The sequence below is a fragment of the Pseudophryne corroboree genome, chromosome 1 (assembly GCF_028390025.1).
Source record: "Pseudophryne corroboree isolate aPseCor3 chromosome 1, aPseCor3.hap2, whole genome shotgun sequence".
Taxonomy (NCBI): Eukaryota; Metazoa; Chordata; class Amphibia; order Anura; family Myobatrachidae; genus Pseudophryne; species Pseudophryne corroboree.
Genome location: NC_086444.1, coordinates 1013812526 through 1013839808, shown reverse-complemented (window position 1 = coordinate 1013839808; position 27283 = coordinate 1013812526). Strand labels below are relative to the sequence as shown.

The 27283-nt window shown below is 44.3% G+C and overlaps 1 protein-coding gene and 1 long non-coding RNA gene across 3 annotated transcripts in view; one reads left to right on the top strand and one right to left on the bottom strand.

Moving 5' to 3' along the window:
* The window catches only part of GPM6A (glycoprotein M6A), a 334890-nt gene that overhangs the window by 83430 nt on the left and 224177 nt on the right, over positions 1 to 27283 (top strand). The gene's annotated exons all lie outside the window — the stretch shown is intronic.
* Positions 17974 to 27283, bottom strand: part of LOC134983429 (uncharacterized) — a 46141-nt gene continuing 36831 nt past the window's right edge. The window contains exons 2-4 of one of the 2 annotated variants that reach the window (XR_010191654.1): positions 22469 to 22534; positions 21446 to 21679; positions 17974 to 18569 (exon numbers count right to left, since the gene is read on the bottom strand). This is a non-coding gene — a long non-coding RNA (uncharacterized LOC134983429). Of the gene's footprint in view, positions 18570 to 19525; positions 21680 to 22468; positions 22535 to 27283 lie in introns of those variants that run through there. The other variant, XR_010191649.1, reaches the window with a different exon arrangement.

Genomic DNA, 27283 nt, shown 5'->3' with positions numbered 1-27283 from the left:
TCAAATCTGCCTGCTATGATTGGCATCAGTTTTTTCATCCTTTAGTGCCCTCATTCCTCAAATGATCCTGATTTTAAAATAGTGCATTTACCAGTATATGTACAGTGTATGCAGTTATTGTGCCAGAAAACTGTGAAAGACTCTTTCATTCCCATTACGTGTCCCCACACCCACATCTTCTGCAATTGAAGTACTATATATAGGCAGATAACTCTGCTTTCTGTGTCATATAATTTGCAGCATATCACGATTAATGCGACTTTGAACAAGGCTTGATATCAGGTGCCAGAGAGTTGGATCGCTCTCTGAGATCAACACAAAATTTTGATTTTCACATGCGTCAATTTCAAGGGAAGACACAACATCAGGGTAGACATCCATTATGCAGTACAGCTGTGGACAACATCAGCAATGATGCAGATGACAGGAAAATGTAATGCTTGGGTCACAAGTGACATCAGACCAAGTTCCCTTTCTTCTTTGGGGTACTGGAGCTGACGGTCCACTTGGGTCCCATTGCTGACCTTATGACAAAAGGCTGTGCGGGTGTAGTATGGCTGACCGGCGGTCAGCTTACCGACGCCAGGATCCCGGCAGCATACCGACGGGGAGGGGCGAGTGTAGCAAGCCCCTTGCGGGCTCGCCACGCTGTGGGCTCGGTGGCGACCTGCGGTCGCCACGGGTTCTATTCCCACTCTATGGGTATCGTGGACACCCACAAGTGGAAATAGTCCCTGTTGGTTGGCATGCCGACCATCGGGATACTGAGCCGGCGGGATGGTGGAGGAGGTCATGTGACTGTCGGTCAGCAGACCGGCGGTCACATGAATACCACCCGGCTGTGCACATCACCTGGGTTACGAACACCACCACTAGATACAAGACAGACTGGACAGACCTCTGATACATCTGCAGACATCACATGCTACAGACTCATGCTTGCAGATCCTTTGCACGTGTTCATGCCATGCATTCAATCAGAAGGAAGTAGGCTCTTTTAGCATGACCGCACAGGTCTGTAGCTACCACATTATGGGGCATATTTATTAACTTTTTTTTAAACTGAAAGAATGTGAAAAACTGTTTTCACACCCTTTTCATGTTATTTTAGTATCACCTGAATGTATTAAAGGGCTTTTGGAGCAGTGTTTGTGGAAAAACGCTCCGAACCCTTTAATGCACTTTTTTTTTTAGTAACCCAGATCGCATTTCCCATAAAAAAACATTGCAGTGAGCCCTGTGATAATTATGCCAGCTGCAGCTGGTGTAATCACAGGGCTCACTGCGGATTGTGTACTTCTGCACAGCTTTCTCTGCCCCTAGGCAGAGAAAGCAGTGCAGGGAGCCGGTGGTGTGAATGGCTCTGTGTGTCCGATGGACACACATGCTGATCACTGTGAAAAATAGAATAGGGCTCCCTGCTGCTCCTGTGACCTTTGGTGCAGTAAAGTGACGCTGCAAAGTGGCAGCTCACTTTACAGCATCGGAGGTCACATCAGCAGGGAGCCCCGATGACCGCAGCCTGCACTGGAGTCCCGATTACCAGACCCTGGGGAGGTAAGTTTTGTCTTTGTTTTTTTCACTTTTTTTTTTTCTATTTTACACAGTGATCAACTTGTAGGGCCCTCCAGGAACTCCGGCCACCGATCCTCAGGTTTTGTGAGTATGATCACCGGTGATGGGGATGGGGGTTTTCGTGGCATAGGCAGAGGCGATGGTAGGGGGGAGGTGTCAACCCGGTGGCAGTAGCGACGATGATGTCGGTGGCAGTGCATGCGCAGCACAACATCAGGGTATTTTTATCTTCGGATGCTTATGGTGATAAATCGGCCCCTATGACTGGAGGAGCATTCCTCTGAGTTTAGAACCATGAGTTGACCCCCTCGTTTGCCAGATTCAAACACAGTAGAACACATATGAATGTAGATCAATGATTCATTGATGGCAGGATTTCACCATTGGTGAATATTAAGGAATTCTGGACTATAATTTAGGAGGTACTTCACAGTACTTCAGGGATCTTGGGGAGGCCATTGCCCACGGTGTTTCTGCTGTAATCCAAATGAAAGGAGGTCCTATGCATTACTACACAGGTGTCTCAGATTTTTCTGGCATGAGTATATAATTGAAGTTTTGATTAAGTGGTTTAATTAATCAGCTGGTTGTTCGTTTTTCTCCTCCACACTATTTTACTTAAATTATGAAGCTGACCAATTATTATGCCACTTATGTCTTGTGTCTTTATTTACACGGAGGGAGTATTAAGGTCTCATGGTTATTAATTATACATGTGGTACAGGAGCTGTAGTCAGTTATGTACTGTATATAGTTGTGTAGTTACTTTAAGCTATATACTGTAGCTTCCTGCAGATTTCTACAGACTGGCTTTCTGTAGACTACACTTGCTGATTCCAATAAATATTAAGAATATATGGCCTAATTCAGCATGAGTTTTAGTTGTGCGAAAAATTCGCACAACTACAACTCATTTCACTAACATTCAGGGTGCCGTCCAGCACAGGGCAAAGCCGCCCCACATGCTGAGTCCTGCCCACACACTAAAATGCGAGCGGCAGCGATCAGGGGCGGATTGGGAACAAAAAGCGGCCCTGGAAAAAATTTGTACTAGTGGCCCCACTTGGGCAGCACCAGAGGTGTAAGGTCTAGCCAGGACATTACATCAAAGTTGGATCATACTTGCCTACTTTTGAAAAAGCATTTCAGGGAGATTGTGAAAGTAACACCTATCAGCGCGGACGTGTTCTGCTATATCTGAGAGGCGTGTCATAAATATGACTTACATCCAAATGTAAATGAGCCCCAAAGTTAGTAAGATCTACTTGTTGAAGAAAAGACTCTTATATTTTGCAGGATTTGTTTGTGTAATGTGTTTTACAAGAGGTTCTATATTCTGTAAGTAGCCACAAGAAACCTTTAAAATGCATGTAGCCATATGGATCACTGTGTCTTATAACCAATATAGGGAAATGGCACTGATGATACCATTTAAATGTATGTATCTATGATTTTTTTTTTTCAGGGAGTTTGAGGGACCATTCAGGGAGTGAGGGAGATTGCTACTATTTCAGGGAGTCTCCTGCAGAATGAGGGAGGGTAGGCAACTATGAGTTGGATCAGCCTGTAGTGTGTTTTTCCACTTTAATTTTGAGGGTGACTCCAAATCCAGACCTCCATGGGTTAATAAATTTGATTTCCATTGATAATTTTTGTGTGATTTTGTTGTCAGCACATTCAACTATGTAAAGAACAAAGTATTTAATAAGAATATTTCATTCATTCAGATCTAGGATGTGTTATTTTAGTGTTCCCTTTATTTTTTTGAGCAGTGTAGTAGAAAAATTAAGGACACATAATTTCACCTAAATCTATTTATATATGAAAAATAATGTTGATATGGCTGTCCCAATTGGGCTTATTATAAGGCACCTGCTTTAATTATGAAACATAAGAGTTGGTTGGAAAAAGCACTTCCTTTCTGGCGAGCTGATCTACACCACGAGTTCTGTACTTAAGGGAGTTCTGTACTTCTTCACATTTGATTTCTGTGAAACATGCAGTAAATCCCCTGGTGGATGACACTGTAATGGTAACTTAGTTATGCTAGGCTGCCAAGAGTAGATTTTTGCATGGTTCAATATTCACAGTTGTATAAAAGTTAAAAACAGTGCTGTCATGAACACTCGCAAAAGACCAAGACAAGATGTATCTTGGGAATAGATATCAGACTGTTTCTCAATGAAAGTAGAGAAGTATCTCAGATAATTTTCATCTAGTTCCCAAATATGCTATAGCAGTACCTGTAGATGTGTCTTAGTGCCTTAGTAGGTACAACGGATTGGGTATGTGAGAACGCCAGTCACAATACCGACTCCGGGATCCCGGCGGGGGGAGGGGAGCGTAACGATGCCCCTTGCGGGCGCCACAGGCGGGATTTTGAGCGGACGGCATGTAGTGGTTTGTATTGTGACCGGTGGTCTCCTGACCGCCAGTCACATATCTATATATCCCGATACAACTAATCCTGTGTCCAGTAGTTTATTATTAGCTTGGAAATGTACTCGTATTTTTACTTATGTAAGAATATTTGTGGATTTGTATTACTGTAGAATTATTAGTAGAGTAGTTTTTGGTCCTCTTTTATAGTTGAATGCAAACACGATATTTATGCAGTGGAGTGATTGCTGTCGGTCTATGCTATGCTGCTTTCAGATCGCAAATGCCGGATCTCACCCGGTAAGAGAATCGTGTCCTTACTGGGTGGGATCCGGCATTTGCTCTTCTCTGCTGGCTTTCCGACCCGGCAATATACCGGGTCGGTTGCCATAGCAGCGGGGGGCGCAGCAGCAGCAGGGGCGGGGGTGGAGGCGGCGCTGGGAGATAAGCTCATCTCCTGCGCCGCCTCTCCCTATGCTGTGAATGGGAGCCGTGTCGCAACGAAACGGCTCCCATTCACACTGCACCTGACCCGGTATTCAACCCGGTAATAACCCTTCTTTTTAACCGGGTTGAATTACCGGGTCAGGCGACCCGCTAATTTGGCAAAAGTGCTTTCACATCGCACACTGACCCGTTTCGACACGGCAATATGCCGTGTCGATAACGGGTTATTTGTGCGATGTGAAAGGGGTATAAGTGCGTCGGAATTATTTTCAAAGCGACCATCAAAGAGCGTTTCGGGGCCTATTTAGGCTGTGACAACGATCCCGTATGCAGCTGCAATGTCTCTGGCATTTCTTTCTGCAACAATGCTGCGTGCCCATAGGGCTACTTTACTCAGAACGTTGATTAGTCTGTGATGGATGCTGTTTCTTTGTATGCACTATGCAGCCAATGGGATTTGCAAAAGCCACCAGTGGGCATATCAATACAAATCCAGGCGTCGGCGGCATTATCCTATTTTCCCACATCCGCTGCGTACAAACTGGCATTTATGAATACATTACTGTACATCTCTGAATGAGGCCCTTTGTCTGAGTAGCTATAAAACTCTGCTTATACATTACACAAGTAGTGGTCATACAATCTATGTATGGTGTGATCATCATATTGGTATATTTGTAGAATCTAAGACTGTAACTTACTGCATACTTTGAAGACAAATTATTTGAACAAACATTTACTTCTAATGTTACGTTTATTATTGTTACAGTTATACATTTTCTTTTTCTATGTCTGCAAGTTTAATGACAGTTATCATCTTCTGGGCAATCCTATTATATAATGGGCTTAAATGATGTCTCCAGAGTCAAGGGCATACCCCATCCCTCCCCTCACAGCTCTCACTGGCTGCCAGGACACAGCACACCCTCAGCCCACTCCAATATATCGGACAAACAAACAAAACAGGGCCTGATTCAGAGACGTACATAAACCCGATGGTTTACGTACATCTCCAATGTTTAGAGATCACTGCATGCACGTATACCGCACTGCACATGCGTAGGTCTCTATTTAGAAGATTGCGCGCAGTCCCCCCCAAGCTGCAGCATGAATAACATGCTTCAGACATTTGGGGGCAGCGCTTCCAGAAAATGCGTTTCTGGGAGTGGCAAGGCCTTCTCTGCGTCTTCCGACACAGATTTACTGGCCTTACAAGTAAGTGGGCAGGAGGTGGAAATTCTGGGAAAACATAGTCGCGATGGTGAGCCATTGCTGCATCTTTGGATGCAGCACTCAGATCTGAGATGCTGGCAGGAGACGTCTTTTCAGACCCTTCCTGCAAGCATTAGCATATTTTTGCACAGCGGCTGCATCCAAAGATGTAGCTGCTGTACAAAAGCATCCATTTCTGAATCAGGTCCAAAGTCGGAGCATAAGACAGCAGGGAAGAGGGAAAAACGTGAGGAATAGGGAAGATGTAAGGACCAGGGGATAGAATAGGTCTAGACAGAAGGAGTAGGCGGAAGAATGGGGAGATGGAAGGAATAGTGGGAGAAGGCTGGGGGAAGGCAGGGAAGAGAAAATGAAAAAACACTGCACAACTACCTGCGACCTGGCAAATGAAGGGCCCAAAATACTAGTAAACAGATGAATATTACTGAAAGTGTAAATTTGCCCATGTCACTATGCTCCTGAGAAATGTTTGTAACTAATGGAAAGAGTTTACCAGTTTAGAGCAGTGGTCCCTGACTGGTTCTAAATGATCACGTGAGATTGCTTCAGCTGACAGGATGGTTCACAGGATTGGCTCATTCGCATTAAGCCATATGTAAAATCACTGAATGCACAAAATAGAATTATGGGTATAGTTTTGCATACCTTCTCAAAAATAATATGAATATTCTAATAAATATAGTATGAATGTTAATAACTGCACATTCCATGTAGACTTTACTCAACGTATGCTATGAATATCACATCTTTCAATGATGCATGAGACGTACACTTTAACCATGATCATTAGAGTAAAACTGTAGGAAAAGTCATCAATGCCCTTGTTACCACCAAAGCTAAGGGGCTTTTTACTTTAATACTTTTCCTTTATCTAGACCAGGTATAGGCAAAGTTTTCTCTTTGGGAACAAGACGTTAAAAATTACAATCCCAAAAAGTTTCTGCAGTGTCATCACCATTACATGATGTACAATTATTGACAAAAGTAAATGATAAGTAATAATTGTAGTAGCTTCCTTGTTCTTCTATTTCTCTGACGTCCTAGTGGATGCTGGGGACTCCGTAAGGACCATGGGGAATAGCGGCTCCGCAGGAGACTGGGCACATCTAAAGAAAGCTTTAGGACTATCTGGTGTGCACTGGCTCCTCCCCCTATGACCCTCCTCCAAGCCTCAGTTAGATTTTTGTGCCCGACCGAGCAGGGTGCACACTAGGAGGCTCTCCTGAGCTTCTTAGAAAAAGTTAGTTTTAGGTTTTTTATTTTCAGTGAGACCTGCTGGCAACAGGCTCACTGCATCGAGGGACTAAGGGGAGAAGAAGCGAACCTGCCTGCTTGCAGCCAGCTTGGGCTTCTTAGGCTACTGGACACCATTAGCTCCAGAGGGACCGAACACAGGCCCAGCCTCGGAGTCCGGTCCCAGAGCCGCGCCGCCGGCCCCCTTACAGAGCCAGAAGCAAGAAGAGGTCCGGAAAATCGGCGGCAGAAGACATCAGTCTTCACCAAGGTAGCGCACAGCACTGCAGCTGTGCGCCATTGCTCCTCATGCACACCACACACTCCGGTCACTGAGGGTGCAGGGCGCTGGGGGGGGGCGCCCTGAGCAGCAATATAAACACCTTGGCTGGCAAAAATACATCACATATAACCCCCAGGGCTATATGGATGTATATTAACCCCTGCCAGATTCCATAAAAATGGAACGGGAGAAAAGTCAGCGAAAAAGGGGCGGAGCTATCTCCTTCAGCACACTGGCGCCATTTTTCCCTCACAGCTCCGTTGGAGGGAAGCTCCCTGACTCTCCCCTGCAGTTAATATACTACAGAAAGGGTTAAAAAGAGAGGGGGGGGGCACAATTTAGGCGCAGTATACAATATATATGCAGCTATAAGGGAAAACACTTTTTTATAGGTGCTATCCCTGTGATATATAGCGCCCTGGTGTGTGCTGGCATACTCTCCCTCTGTCTCCCCAAAGGGCTTTGTGGGGTCCTGTCCTCTATCAGAGCATTCCCTGTGTGTGTGCTGTGTGTCGGTACGGCTGTGTCAACAGGTATGTGGAGGATAATGAGGTGGAGGCGGAGCGAATGCCTGTAAATATGTTGTCACCCCCTGCGGGGTCGACACCGGTGGGGTTGAACTTATGGAAGGATTACGTGAAAGTGTCAACTCCTTACATAAAAGGTCGACGACACGGAACAGCCGGCTACTCAGCTTGTGCCGGTTCCAGCGTCTCAAATGTCATGGGGGGCTCTAAAATCGCCCGCTACCTCAGATAACAGACACAGATGTCGACACGGATACTGACTCCAGTGTCGACATCGATGAGACTGGTGTATCCTCCAAATAGGTCCACCCGTTACAGGATTGAGACAATGAAAAATGTATTACACATTTATGATTATACCCCAGGTACCACATAAAAGGGTATTGTGTTTGGTGAGAGAAAACTATTAGTAGTTTTTCCTGCATCTGAGAAATTAAATGAGGTGTGTGAGGAAGAGTGGTCTTCCCCCGGTAAGAAATTGATAATTTCTACAACGGTTATTGGCAGCGTACCCTTTCCCGCCAGAGGATAGGTCACGCGGGGAAACACCCCATAGGGTAGATACAGCGCTTACACGCTTATCAGAAAAGGTGGCACTACCGTCTCCGGCCGCCCTGAAGGAACCTGCTGATAGAAAGCAGTAGGTTACCCTATAAGATATGGTCACACACTAGGGCATTATATTGCGACCAGCCGTTGCTTCGGCATGGATGTGCAGTGCTCCCGCTGCGTGGTCAGATTCCCTGTCGGAAAATAACTATGGATAGGGACAATATTTTGCTGAAAATAGAGCATATAAAAGACGTGGTCTTATACATGCGTGATGCACAGAGGGATATTTGCCGGCTGGCATCAAAAATAAGCGCTAGGTCCATTGCCGCCAGACGGGGGTTATGGACTTGGCAATGGTCAGGCGATGCCGACTCGAATCGGCACATGGAAGTTGCCCTATAAGGGGGTAAAACTGTTTGGGGATAGTTTTTCAGACCTCGTTTCCACAGCTACTGCTGGGAAATTAATTTTTTTGCCACAGGCTACCCCACAACAAAAGAAAGCACCGTATCATCAAGTACAGTCCTTTCGGCCCCAGAAAAGCAAGAGGGCTAGAGGCTCATCCTTTCTGCCGAGAGGCAAAGGTAGAGGAAAAAGCTGCAACACACAGCTAGTTCCCAAGAGCAGAAGTCCTCCCTGCGTCCGGTAGGTCCACAGCAAGGTGCTGGGGCTGCTCAGGCGGACCCGGGTACGGTGGGGGCCCGTCTCAGATATTTCAGCGGACAGTGGGCTCTCTCACATGGATCCCTGGGTCCTTCAAGTAGTATCTCAGGGGTACAGGCTGGAGTTCGAGACGTTCTTCCCTCCGCCGTTTCCTAAAATCTGCCTTACCGGCACCTCCCTCTGCCAGGGAGACGGTGTTGGGGGATATTCAACACTATAATCACAACAAGTGATTGTCAAGGTGCCCCTTCTTCAGCAAGGAAGGGGTTACTATTCCACAGTGGTTGTGGTACCGCAACGGTTCGGTGAGACCCATCTTGAAATTAAAATACTTGAACTTTTATATCAGAAGATTCAAGTTCAAGATGGAATCGCTCAGGGCGGTTATTACGAGCCTGGACGAGGGGGATTACAGGGTCTCCCTGGACATCAAGGATGCGTACCTGCATGTCCCCATTTACCCCCCTCACCAGGAGTACCTCAGATATGTGGTACAGGACTGTCACTATTAGTTCCAGACGCGGCCGTTGGAGTTGTCCACGGCACCGAAGGTCTTTACCTAGGTAATGGCCGAAGTGATGATACTCCTTCGCAAGAAGGAAGTTTTTATTATCCCGTACTTGGACGATCTCCTGATAAAGGCGAGGTCCAAAGAACAGTTGGTAGTGGGGGTAGCACTCTCTCGGGAAGTGCTACAACAGCACGACTGGATTCTCAATATTCCAAAGTCACAGCTGGTCCCGACGACACGTCTTCTGTTCCTGGGAATGTTTCTGAACACAGACCAGAAAAGAGTGTTTCTTCCAGTGGAAAAAGCCGAGGAGTTGTCATCTCTAGTCAGAGACATCCTAAAACCAGGACAGGTGTCGGTACATCAATGCACACGAGTCCTGGGAAAAATGGTAGCTTCGTACGAAGCATAATTCCATTCGGAAGACTCCACGCAAGGACGTTCCAGTGGGACCTGTGGGACTAATGGTCCGGGTCCCATGTACAGATACAACAGCGGATAACCCTGTCAGCAAGAAACAGGGTGTCGCTGCTGTGGTGGCTGCAGAGGGCTCATCTACTAGTGGGCCGCAGATTCGGAATACAGGACTGGGTCCTGGTGACCACGGATGCCAGCCTTCGGGGCTGGGGTGCAGTCACACAGGGAAGAAATTTCCAAGGAGATTTCGCTTCACATAAATATTCTGCAGCTAAGGGCCATTTACAATGCCCTAAGCCAAGCAAGGCCCCTGCTTCAGAACCAGCCGGTACTGATCCAATCAGACGACATCACGGCGGTCGCCCATGTAAACAGACAGGGCGGCACAAGAAGCAGGATGGCGATGGCAGAAGCCACAAGGATTCTCCGATGGGCGACCTACACCCAGGAGAATGGGGACTTCATCCAGAAGTTTTCCAAATGCGGGTAAACCGTTGGGAATGACCACGGGTGGACATGATGGCGTCCCGCCTCAACAAGAAGTTGAAAAGATATTGCGCCAGGTCAAGGGACCCTCAGGCGATCGCTGGGGACGCTCTAGTGACACCGTGGGTGTACCAGTCGGTTTATGTGTCTCCTCCTCTACCTCTCATACCCAAGGTACTGAGAATAATAAGAAGGCAAGGAGTGAAAACCATACTCGGGGTTCCGGATTGGCCATGAAGAGCTTGGTACCCGGAACTTCAAGAGATGCTGGCAGAGGACCCTTGGCCTCTGCCGCTCAGACAAGACCTGCTGCAGCAGGGACCCTGTCTGTTCCAAGACTTACCGCGGCTGCGTTTGACGGCATGGTGGTAGAACACCGGATCCTAAAGGAAAAGGGTATTCCGAAGGAAGTCATCCCTACCCTGATCATAGCCAGGAAGGATGTCACCGCAAGACATTATCGCTGCGTTTGGCGAAAATTTGTTGCTTGGTGGGAGGCCATGAAGGCCCCGACGGAGGAATTTCAACTATGTCGATTCCTGCACTTCCTGCAAGCAGGGGTGACGTTTGGGCCTCAAATTGGGGTCCATCAAGGTCCAGATTTCGGCTCTGTCGATTTTCTTCCAGAAAGAACTAGCTTCACTGCCTGAAGTTCAGACTTTGGTTAAAGGAGTACTACATATTCAGCCTCCTTTTGTGCCTCCTGTGGCACTTTTTGGATCTCAACGTGGTGTTGGATTTCCTAAAGTCGCATTGGTTGAGCCACTTAAAACCATGGAGCTAAAGTATGGAAAGTGGTCATGCTGTTGGCCTTGGCCTTGGCCAGCCGTGTGTCAGAATTGGCGGCTTTGTCATGTAAAAGGCCTTATCTGATTTTCTGTATGGATAGGGCAGAGTTGAGGACTCGTCCTCAGTTTCTCCCGAAGGTGGTCTCAGGTTTTCACTTGAACCAACCTATTGTGGTGCCTGCGGCTACTGGGGACTTGGAGGATTCCAAGTTGCTGGACGTAGTCAGGGCCCTGAAAATTTTATTTTCCAGGACGGCTGGAGTCAGGAAAACTGACTCGCTGTTTATCCTGATGGCACCCAACAAGCTGGGTGCTCCTGCTTCTAAGCAGTCTATTGCGCGCTGGATTTGTAGCACTATTCAGCTGGCGCATTCTGCGGTAGGATTACCGCAGCCTAAATCAATAAAAGCCCATTCCACAAGGACGGTGGGCTCATCTTGGGCGGCTGCCCGAGGGGTCTCGGCTTTACAATTTTGCCGAGCAGCTACTTGGTCAGGGGCAAACACGTTTGCAAAATTCTACGAATTTGATACCCTGGCTGAGGAGGACCTGGAGTTTCTCATTCGGTACATAGTTATTGTTAACTAATCGGGTTCTTGTTGTGAGCCATCTATTCAGAGGCTCCTCTGTTATCATGCTGTTAACTGGGTTTCATATCACAAGTTGTACGGTGTGATTGGTGTGGCTGGTATGAGTCTTACCCGGGATTCAAAATCCTTCCTTATTGTGTACGCTCGTCCGGGCACAGTATCCTAACTGAGGCTTGGAGGAGGGTCATAGGGGGAGGAGCCAGTGCACACCAGATAGTCCTAAAGCTTTCTTTAGATGTGCCCAGTCTCCTGCGGAGCCGCTATTCCCCATGGTCCTTACGGAGTTCCCAGCATCCACTACGGACTACGAGAAATAGAATTATCGGTAAGTAAATTCTTATTTTTTTTAAGTTAGGTTTAGGTTTCCAATTTGTGGTCTGCAGATAGGCATGCTTCAGAATGTTGTACCTTTATCTGACTGTGAGCAGGACTAACGGAGATAGCAGGCTCTACCATTAGACAACTTTAAGTAGCTGCCTAGAGGCGCTTGCCACTGGCTGCGCCACTGAGTCCACAAAAAAAACAATGAAGGCTCTCTCTTTCAGTCATACATCCCAACATGACCTATTCCAGGAGGGACAAATGTTCTGTTCCTGGACTTCCCTCTGAATTTATGATTGCCATCATCTGTGCTGAAACACCTTTCTTATCAATTAACTAGTTCAACACAGGTGATGTGTTAATAAATGAAGAAGGAAGTCCAGGAACAGAGCATTTTGTGCATCCTGGAATGAGTCATGTTGGGAGTCAGTAGTCTCGACCAGGACTACTGATGACCAGGGCCGAAGCAACCAAGGTGTCAAGCCTCCGAACTCTCCCAGCCCCCGGCACTGCACTCTCACCTGTCAGTGGGGCAAAATCACCAGCAGTGGTGGCTGCCCCTTCCCTCTTCCCCGGTCCTCTCTTTTCCTCCAAATGCCAATGTCACTTGTGACTCTCACATAAGCACTTCCCCCTAGACAACACAAGGAGCTGCTGCTGAATGGTGCTTGGTAAGGTATATCTTTTATTGCAGAGCAGTGATAAATGAGTGGGTAAGTGTGTGTGTGTGTGTGTGTGTGTGTGTGTGTGTGTAAGGGGACGATGACTAGTGTGTGTGTGTGTGTGTTAATTTGTGCTGGCAGGGTGTGTGTGTATATATGGGGGGGTAATGAGTGCTGACAGGGTTAGCGTGTGTGTAGGGACTGGCAGGATAAGTGTTTGTGTGTATGGGGGGTGTATGGGTTAATGAGCGCTGTGTGTTAGTGTGTGTTTTGTTTGTGTGTTGTTTAGTGCTGGCAGAGTGTGTGTGTGTGTTTGTGTGTATCATATTAGTTGGGGCATTTCTATATAGTATATTATGAATTTCGGAAACTGCCATATGGCATATTATGAATTGGGGACACTGATATGTGACATATTATAAATTGGGATCACTGATACATGGCATATTATAAACTCATATTAAACTCTGCACATGCAACTTGTACCCTTTGCCCGGCCAATTCACACCCCTATTCGCTCAAAAGTGCTCACTACCTTATAGCGAGATACTAATGCCGTACAGCGCGGCAGCTGTCACACCAATTAGTGTGTGTGTGTGTGTGTGTGTGTGTGTGTAAGGGGACGATGACTAGTGTGTGTGTGTGTGTTAATTTGTGCTGGCAGGGTGTGTGTGTATATATGGGGGGGTAATGAGTGCTGACAGGGTTAGCGTGTGTGTAGGGACTGGCAGGATAAGTGTTTGTGTATGGGTTAATAAGCGCTGTGTGTTAGTGTGTGTTTTGTTTGTGTGTTGTTTAGTGCTGGCAGAGTGTGTGTGTGTGTGTGTTTGTGTGTATCATATTAGTTGGGGCATTTCTATATAGTATATTATGAATTTCGGAAACTGCCATATGGCATATTATGAATTGGGGACACTGATATGTGACATATTATAAATTGGGATCACTGATACATGGCATATTATAAACTCATATTAAACTCTGCACATGCAACTTGTACCCTTTGCCCGGCCAATTCACACCCCTATTCGCTCAAAAGTGCTCACTACCTTATAGCGAGATACTAATGCCGTACAGCGCGGCAGCTGTCACACCAATTAGTCTGGGCGAATTAGTTTGCCCTCAATTGAATAACTCCCTACACCCCTTGCAACTACAAGTCTATACATTTTGATACATTGAACCATTCCACCATTCTAATTAACTCTTTTCATAAGCATAGGTACCACTTTTCAAGTTGCTGCAGTACTACACATTGTAGTGGTATAATTATCAGCTCACTACAATTGATAGTATTAGGCCAATCAGTTTAATTAGTAATAATAGGTTAGTGAGCTTTTTTCGATTGCAAGTTGTAACATAATTAACAGTTTCAGCCAGAGGAAAAAAGTTCAAGCAGCCAATGAAGTGAGGTAATTACTTTCAAATGAATCAGTATTTTATTTATTTGCTAAGAAGGATACGTGAATGAAAAATGTTCTTAAAGAGGCTAAGAGAGCTTTAATTATTAGCTAATGCATTTTGAAACTGTACACATATCCTGGAAATGCTATCACGAAGTAAGAGCATGGTATTCCCCAGAATTCTGACTTATGTGAGTACCTGGAAACCTTCACTTACTGTAGGTCTACAGGAACCAGGTAATAAACTGGTATTCTGTGGCAACGCTGAGGAGAGGTAATGATAAGGAGTGTTATGAAAGGGAAGTTGGACTAGTCAGACAATCTTTTTACAGGTAGATGGTCTTTGTTCAGGTATAAAGTCAGCAACCAAGATTCAACCAAACACTCTACAGAAAAAAAGGCTATAATTGAGTAAAGGTCCGTACACACGGAGAGAATTTGACCTTGAACTGGCAGTAGGCGATTTTGACTATCTTTACCAGCAATTTTGACTAAGTGTGCAAGCGATTTTGGCTATGGGCGATTTTGACTAACTCATTTAAATAGGGGGATGCTTTTACTTTTCCAGCGACAGTGAAAATTGACTTGCCTGCACAGTCTATTTGTCCCAGCGATAGAGACCTGGTGGGGATGCGCATCACTATCGCTCGCTGTGTACACACGGAGCGATATGCACTAACTTTCTTAGCGATTTTGACTATATGGTCAAAATCGCTGAGCCATATCGCTGAACCTCACACATTCGTCTGCCAGGTGAATGTTTGTGTGTGGGCAGCTGCCTGAAAAAATAAAATAAAATGTTCCATGCAATTAAAAAATAATGTTCACATATGTTTGCTTAAAGTATGTTCCTCCTATCATTTTCTATAATGTACTGTCCTAGATAAATGCTAACTAGCAGTTGATTGGTGGCTAAGGGCAAATTCTCCACTTGTCATCTTCAGAAGGTGTGACATATTTCACCCTAATGCTGGCCTAACAGAACGATTTCTATCCAACCAGCCAACTAGTTAGCTGGTTGGAATGATAATCTGGTAGTGTGTTGGAGCAAATTATATCTTTCGTTTGCTCTCACACGCTTGAAAAATGTCAGGAAATGGTTGTTCCAACTAGTATGATTTGTACCAACTAATTGTTCTAGTGTAGGGGGAACTTCCCCCCCAGCTGAACAATAAGCAGACGAAAACTGACCAGCAGTGTCCGCCTACTATTTCACCATCATCTGCCTGGCGGTCATTGTCAGTGAGTGTCAGCAGGAGAAGAGGATCAGTGAGTACTACTGAAGCTGCACGTCACTCAAGGCCAGGGGCGTCTGCCTCAGTCAGTCATTATCAAGACTCAACCCCACCTCCCCCTGCAAAAGGCCCTCCTGCGACCGGCAAACCCTCCCACCCGTGATCGTCATCTGCTCCTCCAGCAAAAGGCCCTCCCGCGACCGGCACCCGCTCCACCACCAACTGATCACCACCGCAATCAGCAATCTTCTGCAATAGGACACCCCTCTCCCCTTATGATCAGCACTCTCTCCCCAGCAAAAGGCCTCCCCTTCAGTGACCAGCACTACCGCAAATGGCACCCACCCATAAACCCTGCAAGATTTACCTGTGATCCTTACCAGAACAGGTGGCACCTCCAGTCTGACCCACTTAGTACAGACGGTTCTGCACACCTGCACTTCATCTTTACAGGTGGCACCTCTGATTTCCCCCAGCACAGATGGCAACTCCAGTGCACCCCAAGACCCCCCCCCCCCCTCCATTACAGACGGCACCTCCAATGTCGCCCATACAGGTGGCGACACCCCCTTCCAATTACAGGTGACACCTCTGATTCCTCCTAGTACAGTTAACACCTCAAATCCTCCCCCAAAGTATAGCCCCCCAGTACAGACTCTAATCCTCCCCCACAATCGCACCCCATGCACTCCTTTCCACCTTCACAGAGCTGGATCAGGGTCCCACTGTTGGAGTGTGATGGGATTTTATGGAAGCACAATTGTGTTAATGAGTACATGTTATATATATATATATATATATATATATATATATACTATGTACAGTATATATAGATATACATATATACAACTAAAAAAATACGGCACTCAGATGTAAAACAGTAAAAATCTCCTAGCGGCATATTGGCCCCCAGTGTACTTGCTGTGAATGAGGCGGCACTCAGTGCTTTAATAGATCAATGTTTCGGGGTGCATAACCCCATCATCAGGACACACTGATTCTGATTATGTGCACTGTGTCATGATGGATGGATATATATATATATATATATATCTATATATAACTGTCAGCAATTAAATTCTTTCCTTTTTTTAATTCAGTTCTTGTTCTTGTTTAGATAATGTATATTTTCTATGGTTGAAATCTGCAGTTTGGTGATAAATCATTTTATTAATTTGGGGTTATTACCCTTGCTTTCTATACGTGGTGTGGGATTGTGGTGCTACCATTTTAAAAACCCAAAAGGAGCCTCACTTTACAAAACGATCTGATTTGTATGTTTAGTAAAAATTAAGTTTATTTAATAAATGTATGGTCTGGAAGAAAAAAAAGGCCAGTTTTATTGAAAAAATAGACATGCAATTTTTTTGGTTTTTTTTTTTAACGAATATTTATCAAAATATGCAGAAGTAGGCATGTACTGTCCACCTACTTCTGTGCCATCACAAGTTGGAGACAAGTTGACTGGCCTGATGAAAAATTTGCAGGTTGGCTAATCAGATGAAAAAGTTTGTTAGGTGTGTGGGTCAGTGTTTTAGTAGACAGACAAGTTGGACGATTGTCAATTAGATGGTAGGAGGAAAGTTGGTTTGATGAATGGCCCACATTAGTCTGAGCCATTTCATTGGTAGGGCTGGTCAGGAGCGTATTATCACAGCAAAAATATATATTTTGCCTTTGGCTCAATAAAGCTTATTTTCAATAAGTAATTTCTATATAGGATAATTAATATTTTTTTCAAACTAATATACAAAAGTACACTATCGGCTGTCTTTAGTGAAAAGGCAAACTCTTAAATAGACTATATATGATAAAGTACAATAACACCTGCTATTTCCCCCTACATTGCGAGGAAGATGTCTGCTACTTACACATATCAAAGGAATGTTAGACATATTGCAATAATTTGGCTGAGATGTACACATTTGGCTGATGGAAAATTTGCCAGAGACATTTTAGGAATGTCACTGTAAAGGTAAACTCTTTTTTATAGCTTGTGAAGATCACATTAAAACCTGAAACAATGGCACAAGTGTGTAACTAACTAGTCAATTTCCTTTGGATGTGAATAGCTAGGAGTTTGATGGTCAGCGCCAGGAGCAATACTGAAGATGGACACCCCTGATCTGCCACATTCTCTCTCTCTCTCTCTCTCTCTCTCTCTCTCTCTCTCTCTATATATATATATATATATATATATATATATATATATAATGTGTGTAAATAAATGTGAAAGCTCTCACTCACTTTCTGCAGACTCATCACTAATTCTCTAACTTCCCGATATGTTGGGCAGCTGGAATTTAACATAGGTATTCTTCAAGTAGGGAGTAGGAAAACTACATACAGTAATTCAAATTTTAATAAACCTCCCCTAATGGGGTGAAAATGGTCCTGTCACTTTTTACCGTATCTGCTCCTCAGGTAACGCAAAGAACCATGGATTACTATTTACTTTCATTAAGACATCTTAAATTTACAGCTCTATAGATTTACCAAATTTGTAGCACTTATTTATATTTACAACTGGGAGAATCAGAAACTCGCGTACTGAAATGGGTAGAGCAGCCAGTAGCATAGTAAAACTAGGTGACAGTATTGATATTTTGGATGTGCATGTTGGAGAGGAGTACATAACAATAATACAATTTGGATGTGTGGTCCATAATTTATTTTGTATAGGGCAAGATGCAACAAATCCCAATACTATATACTGAAAGCTGATTAGGTATGTAATGAACGAAACATAATGATAGTGTAGGGCAGTGTTTCCCAACTCCAGTCCGCAAATTTTCTAGTCGGTGCACAGGTGTACTCATCACTGGCTGACATGCATGTTGGGCTAATTATTTCACTTGTAATTTTGAGGAGAGCAGTAAAACTTGAGCAGTTTGGGGTCAGTGATGGCTGGAGTAGGGAAACACTGGTGTAGGAAATCAAAGCTGGAGCTTCCATGTCCACTGGAATATTGTCTCTCTTCATAAACACTTTAAACCAATTTACAAGAACAGGATCTAGGATCTTGGCCTGGAGAACTAGTATTCTTAAGGGATTTGAAAACTTAAAGAATCTCTTCCACAGCAAAGTGCGTGTCTTGCTCCATAGATGGACTTCTTATAGTTGAGTGTGGGCAGTTAACTCTATTCAGGGATTATCATGAGTCCTTTTCCTCTTCATCTGCCCTTACGAGGGCTGTTGAGACATCCAAGGGGCCCGGGTACTGAGAGTGGGTGTGGCCTAATCTCGGAGGCCTAGTTACACCTGCTGACAATAAAAATATCACTCAGTAGCTGGCTCAGGCCCCTAACAGGTCCCTACAAATGGCCAGAGCCCAGGCAATTAGTACCAGTTTTAATTCACTCAGCCATAAGCCCTTAAAGTCTGATCCTTTAATGATGATGAATCAACAGTCATGTGTGAGATTTTATGGTCTGAGTTGCCTCTTTAGTTGGTCTATTTTTTTAATTAATTGAATAATAGCCCCCCTGCTTTATTCTCATGTTCATAAAAGAAATGAATGATGACCAGTCAAGCCTGCTAGAACTCACAACTAATAGTCCTTTAGTGTTCTTTGCTTGACAAGTCGTATGAAGCATTTCCAACTTCTGCAGAATGACAGTGAGTGCTATCAATCATTAGGCTTTGAATTTTAATTTGTAATTGCCTGATATAGTGCACCACATGGCCTTATGGTGGCCTTATGTGTTTTCTACATTCTGCTTACTTGAATCCCAGGGGTATTATTTCTTTGAAAGTAATTTTTCATTTCAATTCTGTATTAGAACTGCAACATATGCATCTGTTTCATGTAATGTCCATTGTTTGAAATAATTAACAGTTGTTGGCATGTAGAGGCCTATGCAGACCAAAACATGGCCAGACTAATAGTTTCAAATAATATAACTGAATCTCTGTATGACTTAAATTCTGTTTGTTACTACGCTGTAATCAGTATGTAGTCAATTCTGTAATAAATGGTGTGATGGGGTGAGTAGGAAGAATATTTGTGCTCCAAAGGATACTCTAGGTCATAGGTTCTCAAACTCGGTCCTCAGGACCCCACACAGTGCATGTTTTGCAGGTCTCCTCACAGAATCACAAGTGAAATAATTAGCTCCACCTGTGGACCTTTTACAACGTGTCAGTGAGTAATTAATACACCTGTGCACCTGCTGGGTTACCTGCAAAACATGCACTGTGTGGGGTCCAGAGGACCGAGTTTGAGAACCTCTGCTCTAGGTGGAGGAAAATGTATCAGCTTTGACGAACACTACAGTAATAATATATCACACTGGGAAAAGGCATTAATGTCAGTTAATAGAGTGTGGAGGAAGTCAGGAATATTTTAGTATTATATACTGTATGTAGAAGGAATAGATCAAAACTAATCATGCTCCTAATAATCACTTCAAGCCAAACACCTGTAATATGTGTCGGAGCTTGTAATGGGCAGTAGTGACTAATTGTGCCTAGACATTAGGATGTGGTTTTAATTGATGAAGAAATGAAGTACACACGAGGGAGCCATTTATCTCGGAGGTATGAGGGGGGGTGTCAGCACAAGGTATGTCAGACCAGTGTCATGCTGTGGTGAGTGGTTACAGCCTCTGACATTGAGTGAAAGGGTTTTTAGCTTATGTAGAAAATGAATAAATGTAATGCTTTTTTGAGATAAGGCCTTTAGTGCGAATGTCTATGGGCTTTTTGCAGCTAAACTCACGTGGGATGTGCCAAATGTGTGGGAGGGTAACATGAGTGACTAAAGAGTTTAGACACGTGCAGTAAATCTGTAATAATATAACCAAATCTATCAAAACTTGAGTGTTAATGAGGGATAAATAAATAGCTGTTATAATCTGAGACAGAAGTGTTAATCACTGAATACTCAGGTTGCCTGTGCTATGATGACACCAGCATGGACATGGTATAAACAAACTCTTACATAAGCAATGACAAATGTATTGTGAGATTCTAAATCCATGATAAGGAACAATCTAAGCCATAATATACAGACTGTTAGTCTCTGCTGTATTCTAAACAATGATATTACATACATTGTTACTGGCTTAAAAATTCAAGATGGCTGGTGATGCTGAAAGTTGACGTTAAGGTGGAAGGTGCGATAGTCATGGTGTAGTGAGCTGTGCCCTCTCGGCCTCATTCAAAGCTGTACAGTGCTGTGATTTGTGTTTCTCCAGCCTCATGCCGCCCCTGTTTCTCCAGCCTCAAATTATCACTGTCTCTCCAGCCTCATGCCTCCCCTGTGTTTCTCCAGCCTCAAAGTCTCACTGTCTCTTCAGCCTCATACCTCCCCTATGTCTCTCCAGCCTCAAATCCTCATGCCACCCATGAGTATCTACAGCTTCAAATTCTCACTGTATCTCTCCTGCCCATTGCCTCACCTGTGTTTTTCCAGCCTCAAATCCTTACTTGGTCTCTCCAGCTTCATGCCTGTCCTGTGTTTCTCCAATGTCAAATCTTCACTGAGTTTCTCCAGCCTTATGCCTCTCCTGTGTTTATCCAGCCTCAAATCCTCACTGGGTTTCTCCAGCCTCATGCCACCGTCCCTGTCTCTTGAGACTCATGTCTTGAACAGTGCAACCAATGGGTTGCACTGAATTCTGGCAATATGATGCACATGTCACCGTGTGCAAATATTAGTACTGATAAAAGACAGCCATTTTAGGTCTACAGGTAGGTGGAGGGCATCCTGACTATGGGGGCCTACAGTAAGAGCTGAGAGCCATGGGGGAGGAGGCAGCGGCGCATGTGCTCTCTTCCATTCTGCTTCTGGTTTTCACTGGCAAGGGAGGCTGGTCGAGCCTGCTGTGTATGTCAATCTAGCAGCCGGTTTGAGCTCTGGGGAGGAGCTTGGCCTCCCATCATCTCTATTGCACAGATGCTAGACTGACCTTAGGCTACTTATAATATGCTATTTGTGTAGTGGTATATGATGCACTCTCACGATAAACTTGTTGTAACTTGCGTAAATATCTTTTAGCCAGTGTGGAATGGGAAACCTCTATGGTAAAACCTATAAAAATAATTTTACATGTGTTTCTTTTGGCGACAAGGTTTGCTTCTTCTTCTTAATAATAATGTAGTGGGTAAAGTGTGATATCCTTTGGGAAACTCCTTACTATTGTTCCTGGTTGAATGCTTCTGGGTTTCCCGCATGGCACCTGCTGGACAGACGCCAAAATGAGCTCTTGCAAGTAAGCTTATAGCTCTACTGGGGCACCAGAATAATTGGTTTAATTCTCGTTGCTGTTGTGTGTTTTCTCTTTTCACTGTCTTTCTGTTTGTTCATCAGGTCTAGTGGATAAAAGAACTGAAGACCTGTGTTAGGTTATGTGCAGCAGCTCTAGTCAAGGCTATAAAGAAGAGCACAATAATATATGTAATATATGATGTTACAAGAAAACCATATCAAATCTAGAAGTATTAAAATGTTACACGTTATTGCATCAACAATTCTCTTGCATTAAAACTATATTTAAGATCTTTTATGAAATGATAGAGCCTGTATGAACAGCAACTGGGTACATATTGGAAAAGGTGACGCAATCTTGGTGAGCCTAACTGTACTTATCCTTACCCTAATGCTTCCCTCTGGTCCGCTGTGGCTTCTACTTGTGCCCTTCTATCGGCTCTGGCATCTGAGTTTCACAGTATAACGGTAACCGGAAGTGGCTGGGTGATGTCGTTGCCATGAGTCAGGGAGCCTGTAGCATACAAAACGCAATGGGAACTGTCAGACTAGTGCTATAGACCTCCCAACTCCCAGCATTGATGTCACCCGGCCACATCCAGGTCCTGGTATCGTGTGGAACTCAGTTGCAGGAGCGGATAGCAGGGAGAAGCAATTGAGAACCAGAGAGAATAATTAGGTAAGGGTAGAGGTAGTTATGCTCACTGTACAGTATATTTTGCTCATGTTTTTTGATATATTGTTTGTCAGGCCTTAAAGTTTTTTCCCAGATATTTGAGCTCATCATTACATCAAGATAAGTCTACCACCATAATATCTGAACTGCCCTCTAGCTTTGGCATATAACGCCAGTTTCATTGATAATCAAGTATATACCATTTTTTTTAAATCACTAAGGAAATATCTCATCTATAATGGAGATCTTAAAATCCTACAGAATGTTCTAAGTTACCTGTGCAGAGTTGGTGCGAAATCCCACAGAGGAGAGCGAGTTAAAGGATCCACACATGGAGTAAAACTACAAAATATAAAGGGATATCTTACATTTTGGCATCATACATGTAAACTCTGGCTCCTCTTTTCCCTCTGTTCAGACATTCTCAGAATTTAGGTATAGCTTGGTAAGATTGATCTGTAAGGTGCTGCTGTCTCAAGTAGCCATCTTGCTTTGAAACATAGTTTCCTCTCAACACTGCACTTTGGGGGTTATTTAGAGATGAATGTAGAACGCTGCATAAGCAACTAGATCTGCGTTCATCCCTGCACATGCTGAGGGCCACCCAGCACAGGGCAAGACTTCCCAGCATGTGCGAGGCCGCCTACCGATGCGTACGCAATTTAATTGCGGACGCATCGGAACTAAGGTTGATCCCATGCAGTGCAGCCTGGTGGTCAGTGGACATTTTGTTTTTGGAACGCCGCCCCACAACGCCGTAACCACGCAATGCCATTGTCTGTCAAGCACATTGCGGTCGCATTCATTGGGGATGTGACAGCGGTGTGTATATCCACGCACCCGCTATGCGGCCACTGTGCATGCGCAGTTTGCCACCAACGGTAACCTGCGCTGCAGGCCGCCTTTATTTTTGTCTGCAGTCATTCTTGTGCAGAAAGCATGTAGTAGAAGTTTGTAAATTGACACATGATGCTGAAAATTACATTGTATTAATTTTACTTCTACTTTATTCTAATGTGAATGAAACATTTAACCAACACTGATTGTTTTAATATTATCTTACTAAATGTTTTAAAATCGATATGATTCTACAAGAATCTCTTTTTCTCTTATTCCCCAATGCAAATAATGTCTATACTATACTGCAATTCCTTTGTCACATCGCAAGTCTGGGATTTGCGAGCTATGTGAATCTGTTACCATGGAAATGTTGAATTGCCTCTATATTTAGAGCTTTGAAGAAAGACAAGATTGAAAGTTTATTTTCACAGATCTCTGTGAAACCCTGCAATATCTGAAATATTCATGAAAATTAATTCTAAATCAGGGCTCTATATCAAATGAATATAGGCTGTGTGTGGGAGTATTTAAACATCGCCATCAATGGAGATACTGCATACTAATAAATGTAGCAAAAATCATTTTATTCACAGTAAACCTTGTGCTAATTCTCACTTAGCTGTTGTGGTAACAACGTATACAAAATGTTATCCTATTCATTATCACTAATGGACTCGCTACAGACGAGGAAACCCATGTTTTATGAATAGACCCCTTAATGTGAAACAGAGCATTGCTTATTAGTGTTATATATACAGTAGTATTTTCCCCAGATGGAGCGGTTTTCTTTTAGCCTAATGGTGTGTTCCATTTAGTAACAAATCCTAATTTGCACTTGAACAAATGATATTGCAAGGCAAGGGGTGCAAATGCAAATACTGCCTGCTTTTCATCATCTCCAGTTGCATTTTCCACCATGCCCGATAACGATCCTTTGTTTTCAATAGGACCCTTAGCTGGCTTTATGGTCACTTTGAGGTCCAACTACTCTATATCAGCTACAATATTGAAATCAGCTTTTAATGCTCTTTTGTTATGCATGGCACAGGTTTTAAAATCAATTCTCTAACTGTGGGAAATGTAGCTTTTTTTTTTAGAGCATTTGTCGGTTCTTTATAAAATATTCCATATCAGGTGTTTCACTAAAAACCAACAAATCAGTAATTGAGAAAAAAAGAATTGCTGAAATTTTCATTTTTATTATGAAAATAATTATTTTAATCACATTTTTTTTTTGGTATAGCAGTCCGCTACTCCGTGTAGTTTTCAATAAAACCTAAAAATACATTGTAACCTGCACTTTGCAACTAGTTCAGTTCCACAAAGAATATTGTTTTGCTGTACACACTGCACAATGCTTTGGAGGATGGCATAATGTATCATTGCCCGCCACATTTAAAATGCATGGTGTCGTTCCCTGGGCCGTGCCATTGGGCAAGCAGCACACCCAGCAAGCCGACCCAAGAAGCACGAGATCGCGAGTACACACTTTGCGATGTGGCTGAAACATCAGTACGATCTGTGTTGGAACGATATATCATTGGATTAATCGCCTAGGTGCAATCTCTCTGTCCGAATATGGCCTGTGTGTCAATGGCTGTGCATCTTTCAGCGTCACACCCGAGTCAGCTTCACCACCTCCCTTGTTACCTCCCAGGAATTCCCACGGTCAGACCCTGCATCTGATTCTGTGCTGCGCATCTGTACTGAGGCAATCGGGACGCATGCTTGGTGACAAAACATTGTGCCTATTACCACTGCCTTCATCTCTGAATCAGGCCCTAAAATTTGTATTGCAGCATGGCAACAAAAACTATAAACTAGATTAAATATGGCTTTATTCAACAGCAACTGCTTCATATGTAATTTACTTTATAGAAAATATGTTCTGGTATTTAAGAGAAACAAAAAAAGTATAGTTTACTATATTAACTTTGTTTTCACAACCATCCTGTATTTATGTCTGGAACCCTGATATCTGCATCTCTATGCTTTGGTCTATTTCTCTCCTGGAATTGTAACAGATTGCCCCGCGCCTTGCGGTAATCAGATTGCCCCGCGCCATGCGGTAATGCTATCACTGACCTAATCATACTACTCATGTCAATGATCTGAGGAGAAGGTTAAATAAACACATCTTGGAAATGACTTATTCTTTGAACTTGTGATAACTTATTACATTATGTCAGTGTATTTTCCCATTATGGTTCACAACTCAACCTATGTAGGGTCTCCAGGATTGTGCCTCACCTAGTACATGTGTGGGTATCCCTTATCTGGGCTAAGTACAGACCTGCATGACTGGCAATCATGCAGATGGTTGAGACAATTTCCCTTTGCTCCAGACCATAGCAGATTGCTAGAACACATTACCCGATATAATAATTGGGGTGCACATGATATCTTCTGGCTGGCCATGCAGCATGGCTGACCAGACGATGTTGCATGCAACCCATGGGAGTGCACAATCTGGCATAGACACTAGGAGAAATGCAAGATTTTTTGTTGCGATATGGCATATCTTGCTGATATCGCAATCGTGTGTACCCTGCCTTAGACGCTCAATGGGCCAAATGTAATAGAGTAAGAGTTTCAGAAAGTGAGAGATTTGGTAAGGTTTTGCAGGGTTTTTTTTTTAAAGTAACAATCATTTACACAGTAAGATCAACCTGGTTTTGCAGTGTAAATGATTGCCATTTTTAAAAAAAACTGAAAATCCTTACCAAACCTCTCACTTTCTGAAACTCTCACTCTATTACATTTGGCCCATAGTCTGTATTTTATAGATTCCCTGTATCATATCTCAAGCTAATGCATATTCTGCACAGTGTAACCTGTGTAGAGGGGTATAGTATGTGATGCCGGCGGTCGGGCTCCCTGCGGCTAGCATACCGGCGCCGGAATCCCAACCGCTGGCATACTGACAGCTGGGCGAGTACAAATGAGCCCCTTGCGGGCTCGCTGCTCTCGCCATGCTGCGCGACACACTATCTATTCTCCCTCCAGGGGGGTCGTGCGCCCCCAAGAGGGAGAAGAGCTGTCGGCATGCCGGCGGTCGGGATTCTGGTGCCGGTATGGTGGTCGTCGGGAGCCTGGACGCCGGCAACCTGAAGACCTCCCGTGTAGAGTGCCCAAGGTCTTTGTCTCGTACCTTCTTCAATAGGATGAACAATACGAGGAACGGATGATTCTGTGGGTATATTGTATTTCATACTGTGTATCTAACCATAATGTAATCCTAGCTCAACATTACCTATCCCACCTGTTGTAACTTACTGTATGTAGTGTGCCTAATATGAGCTTAGCATTTTCTTGCAGGGCCATAACTAGGGGTGAGCGAGTGATGTTGTCGAGTAGGGATCCCTGCAGCCAGCAGCTCTACTGCAGTCGCACAGAGCATCCAAGTGACGCTTCAGGCATTCACCCTGCAGCCTGTGGTGCTGCTGCAGTGTCCATAGGATGCTCCAGACAGAGCTCTTCATCCCAGAGCCCTGCCCCCTAGTGATGACGTAGGTTTAGAGGGTAGGGAAAAAGGCATTTGTGCTAGCACTATAAATATACAGTATGTAGAATGTTAAATACTTTTCTCTAACGTCCTAGTGGATGCTGGGGACTCCGTCAGGACCATGGGGATTAGCGGCTCCGCAGGAGACAGGGCACAAAAATAAAGCTTTAGGATCAGGTGGTGTGCACTGGCTCCTCCCCCTATGACCCTCCTCCAAGCCTCAGTTAGGTTTTTGTGCCCGTCCGAGCAGGGTGCAATCTAGGTGGCTCTCCTAAAGAGCTGCTTAGAAAAAGTTTTTAGGTTTTTTATTTTCAGTGAGTCCTGCTGGCAACAGGCTCACTGCATCGAGGGACTTAGGGGAGAGAAGTCAACTCACCTGCGTGCAGGATGGATTGGCTTCTTAGGCTACTGGACACCATTAGCTCCAGAGGGATCGAACACAGGCCCAGCCATGGAGTCCGGTCCCGGAGCCGCGCCGCCGACCCCCCTTGCAGATGCCGAAGATGGAAGAGGTCCAGAAGCAGGCGGCAGAAGACTTTTCAGTCTTCCTGAGGTAGCGCACAGCACTGCAGCTGTGCGCCATTGTTGTCAGCACACTTCACACAGCGGTCACGGAGGGTGCAGGGCGCTGGGGGGGCGCCCTGGGCAGCAATGTATAATACCTTTTTATGGCTAAAAAATACATCACATATAGCCCTTGAGGCTATATGGATGTATTTAACCCCTGCCAGATCTCACAAACTCTG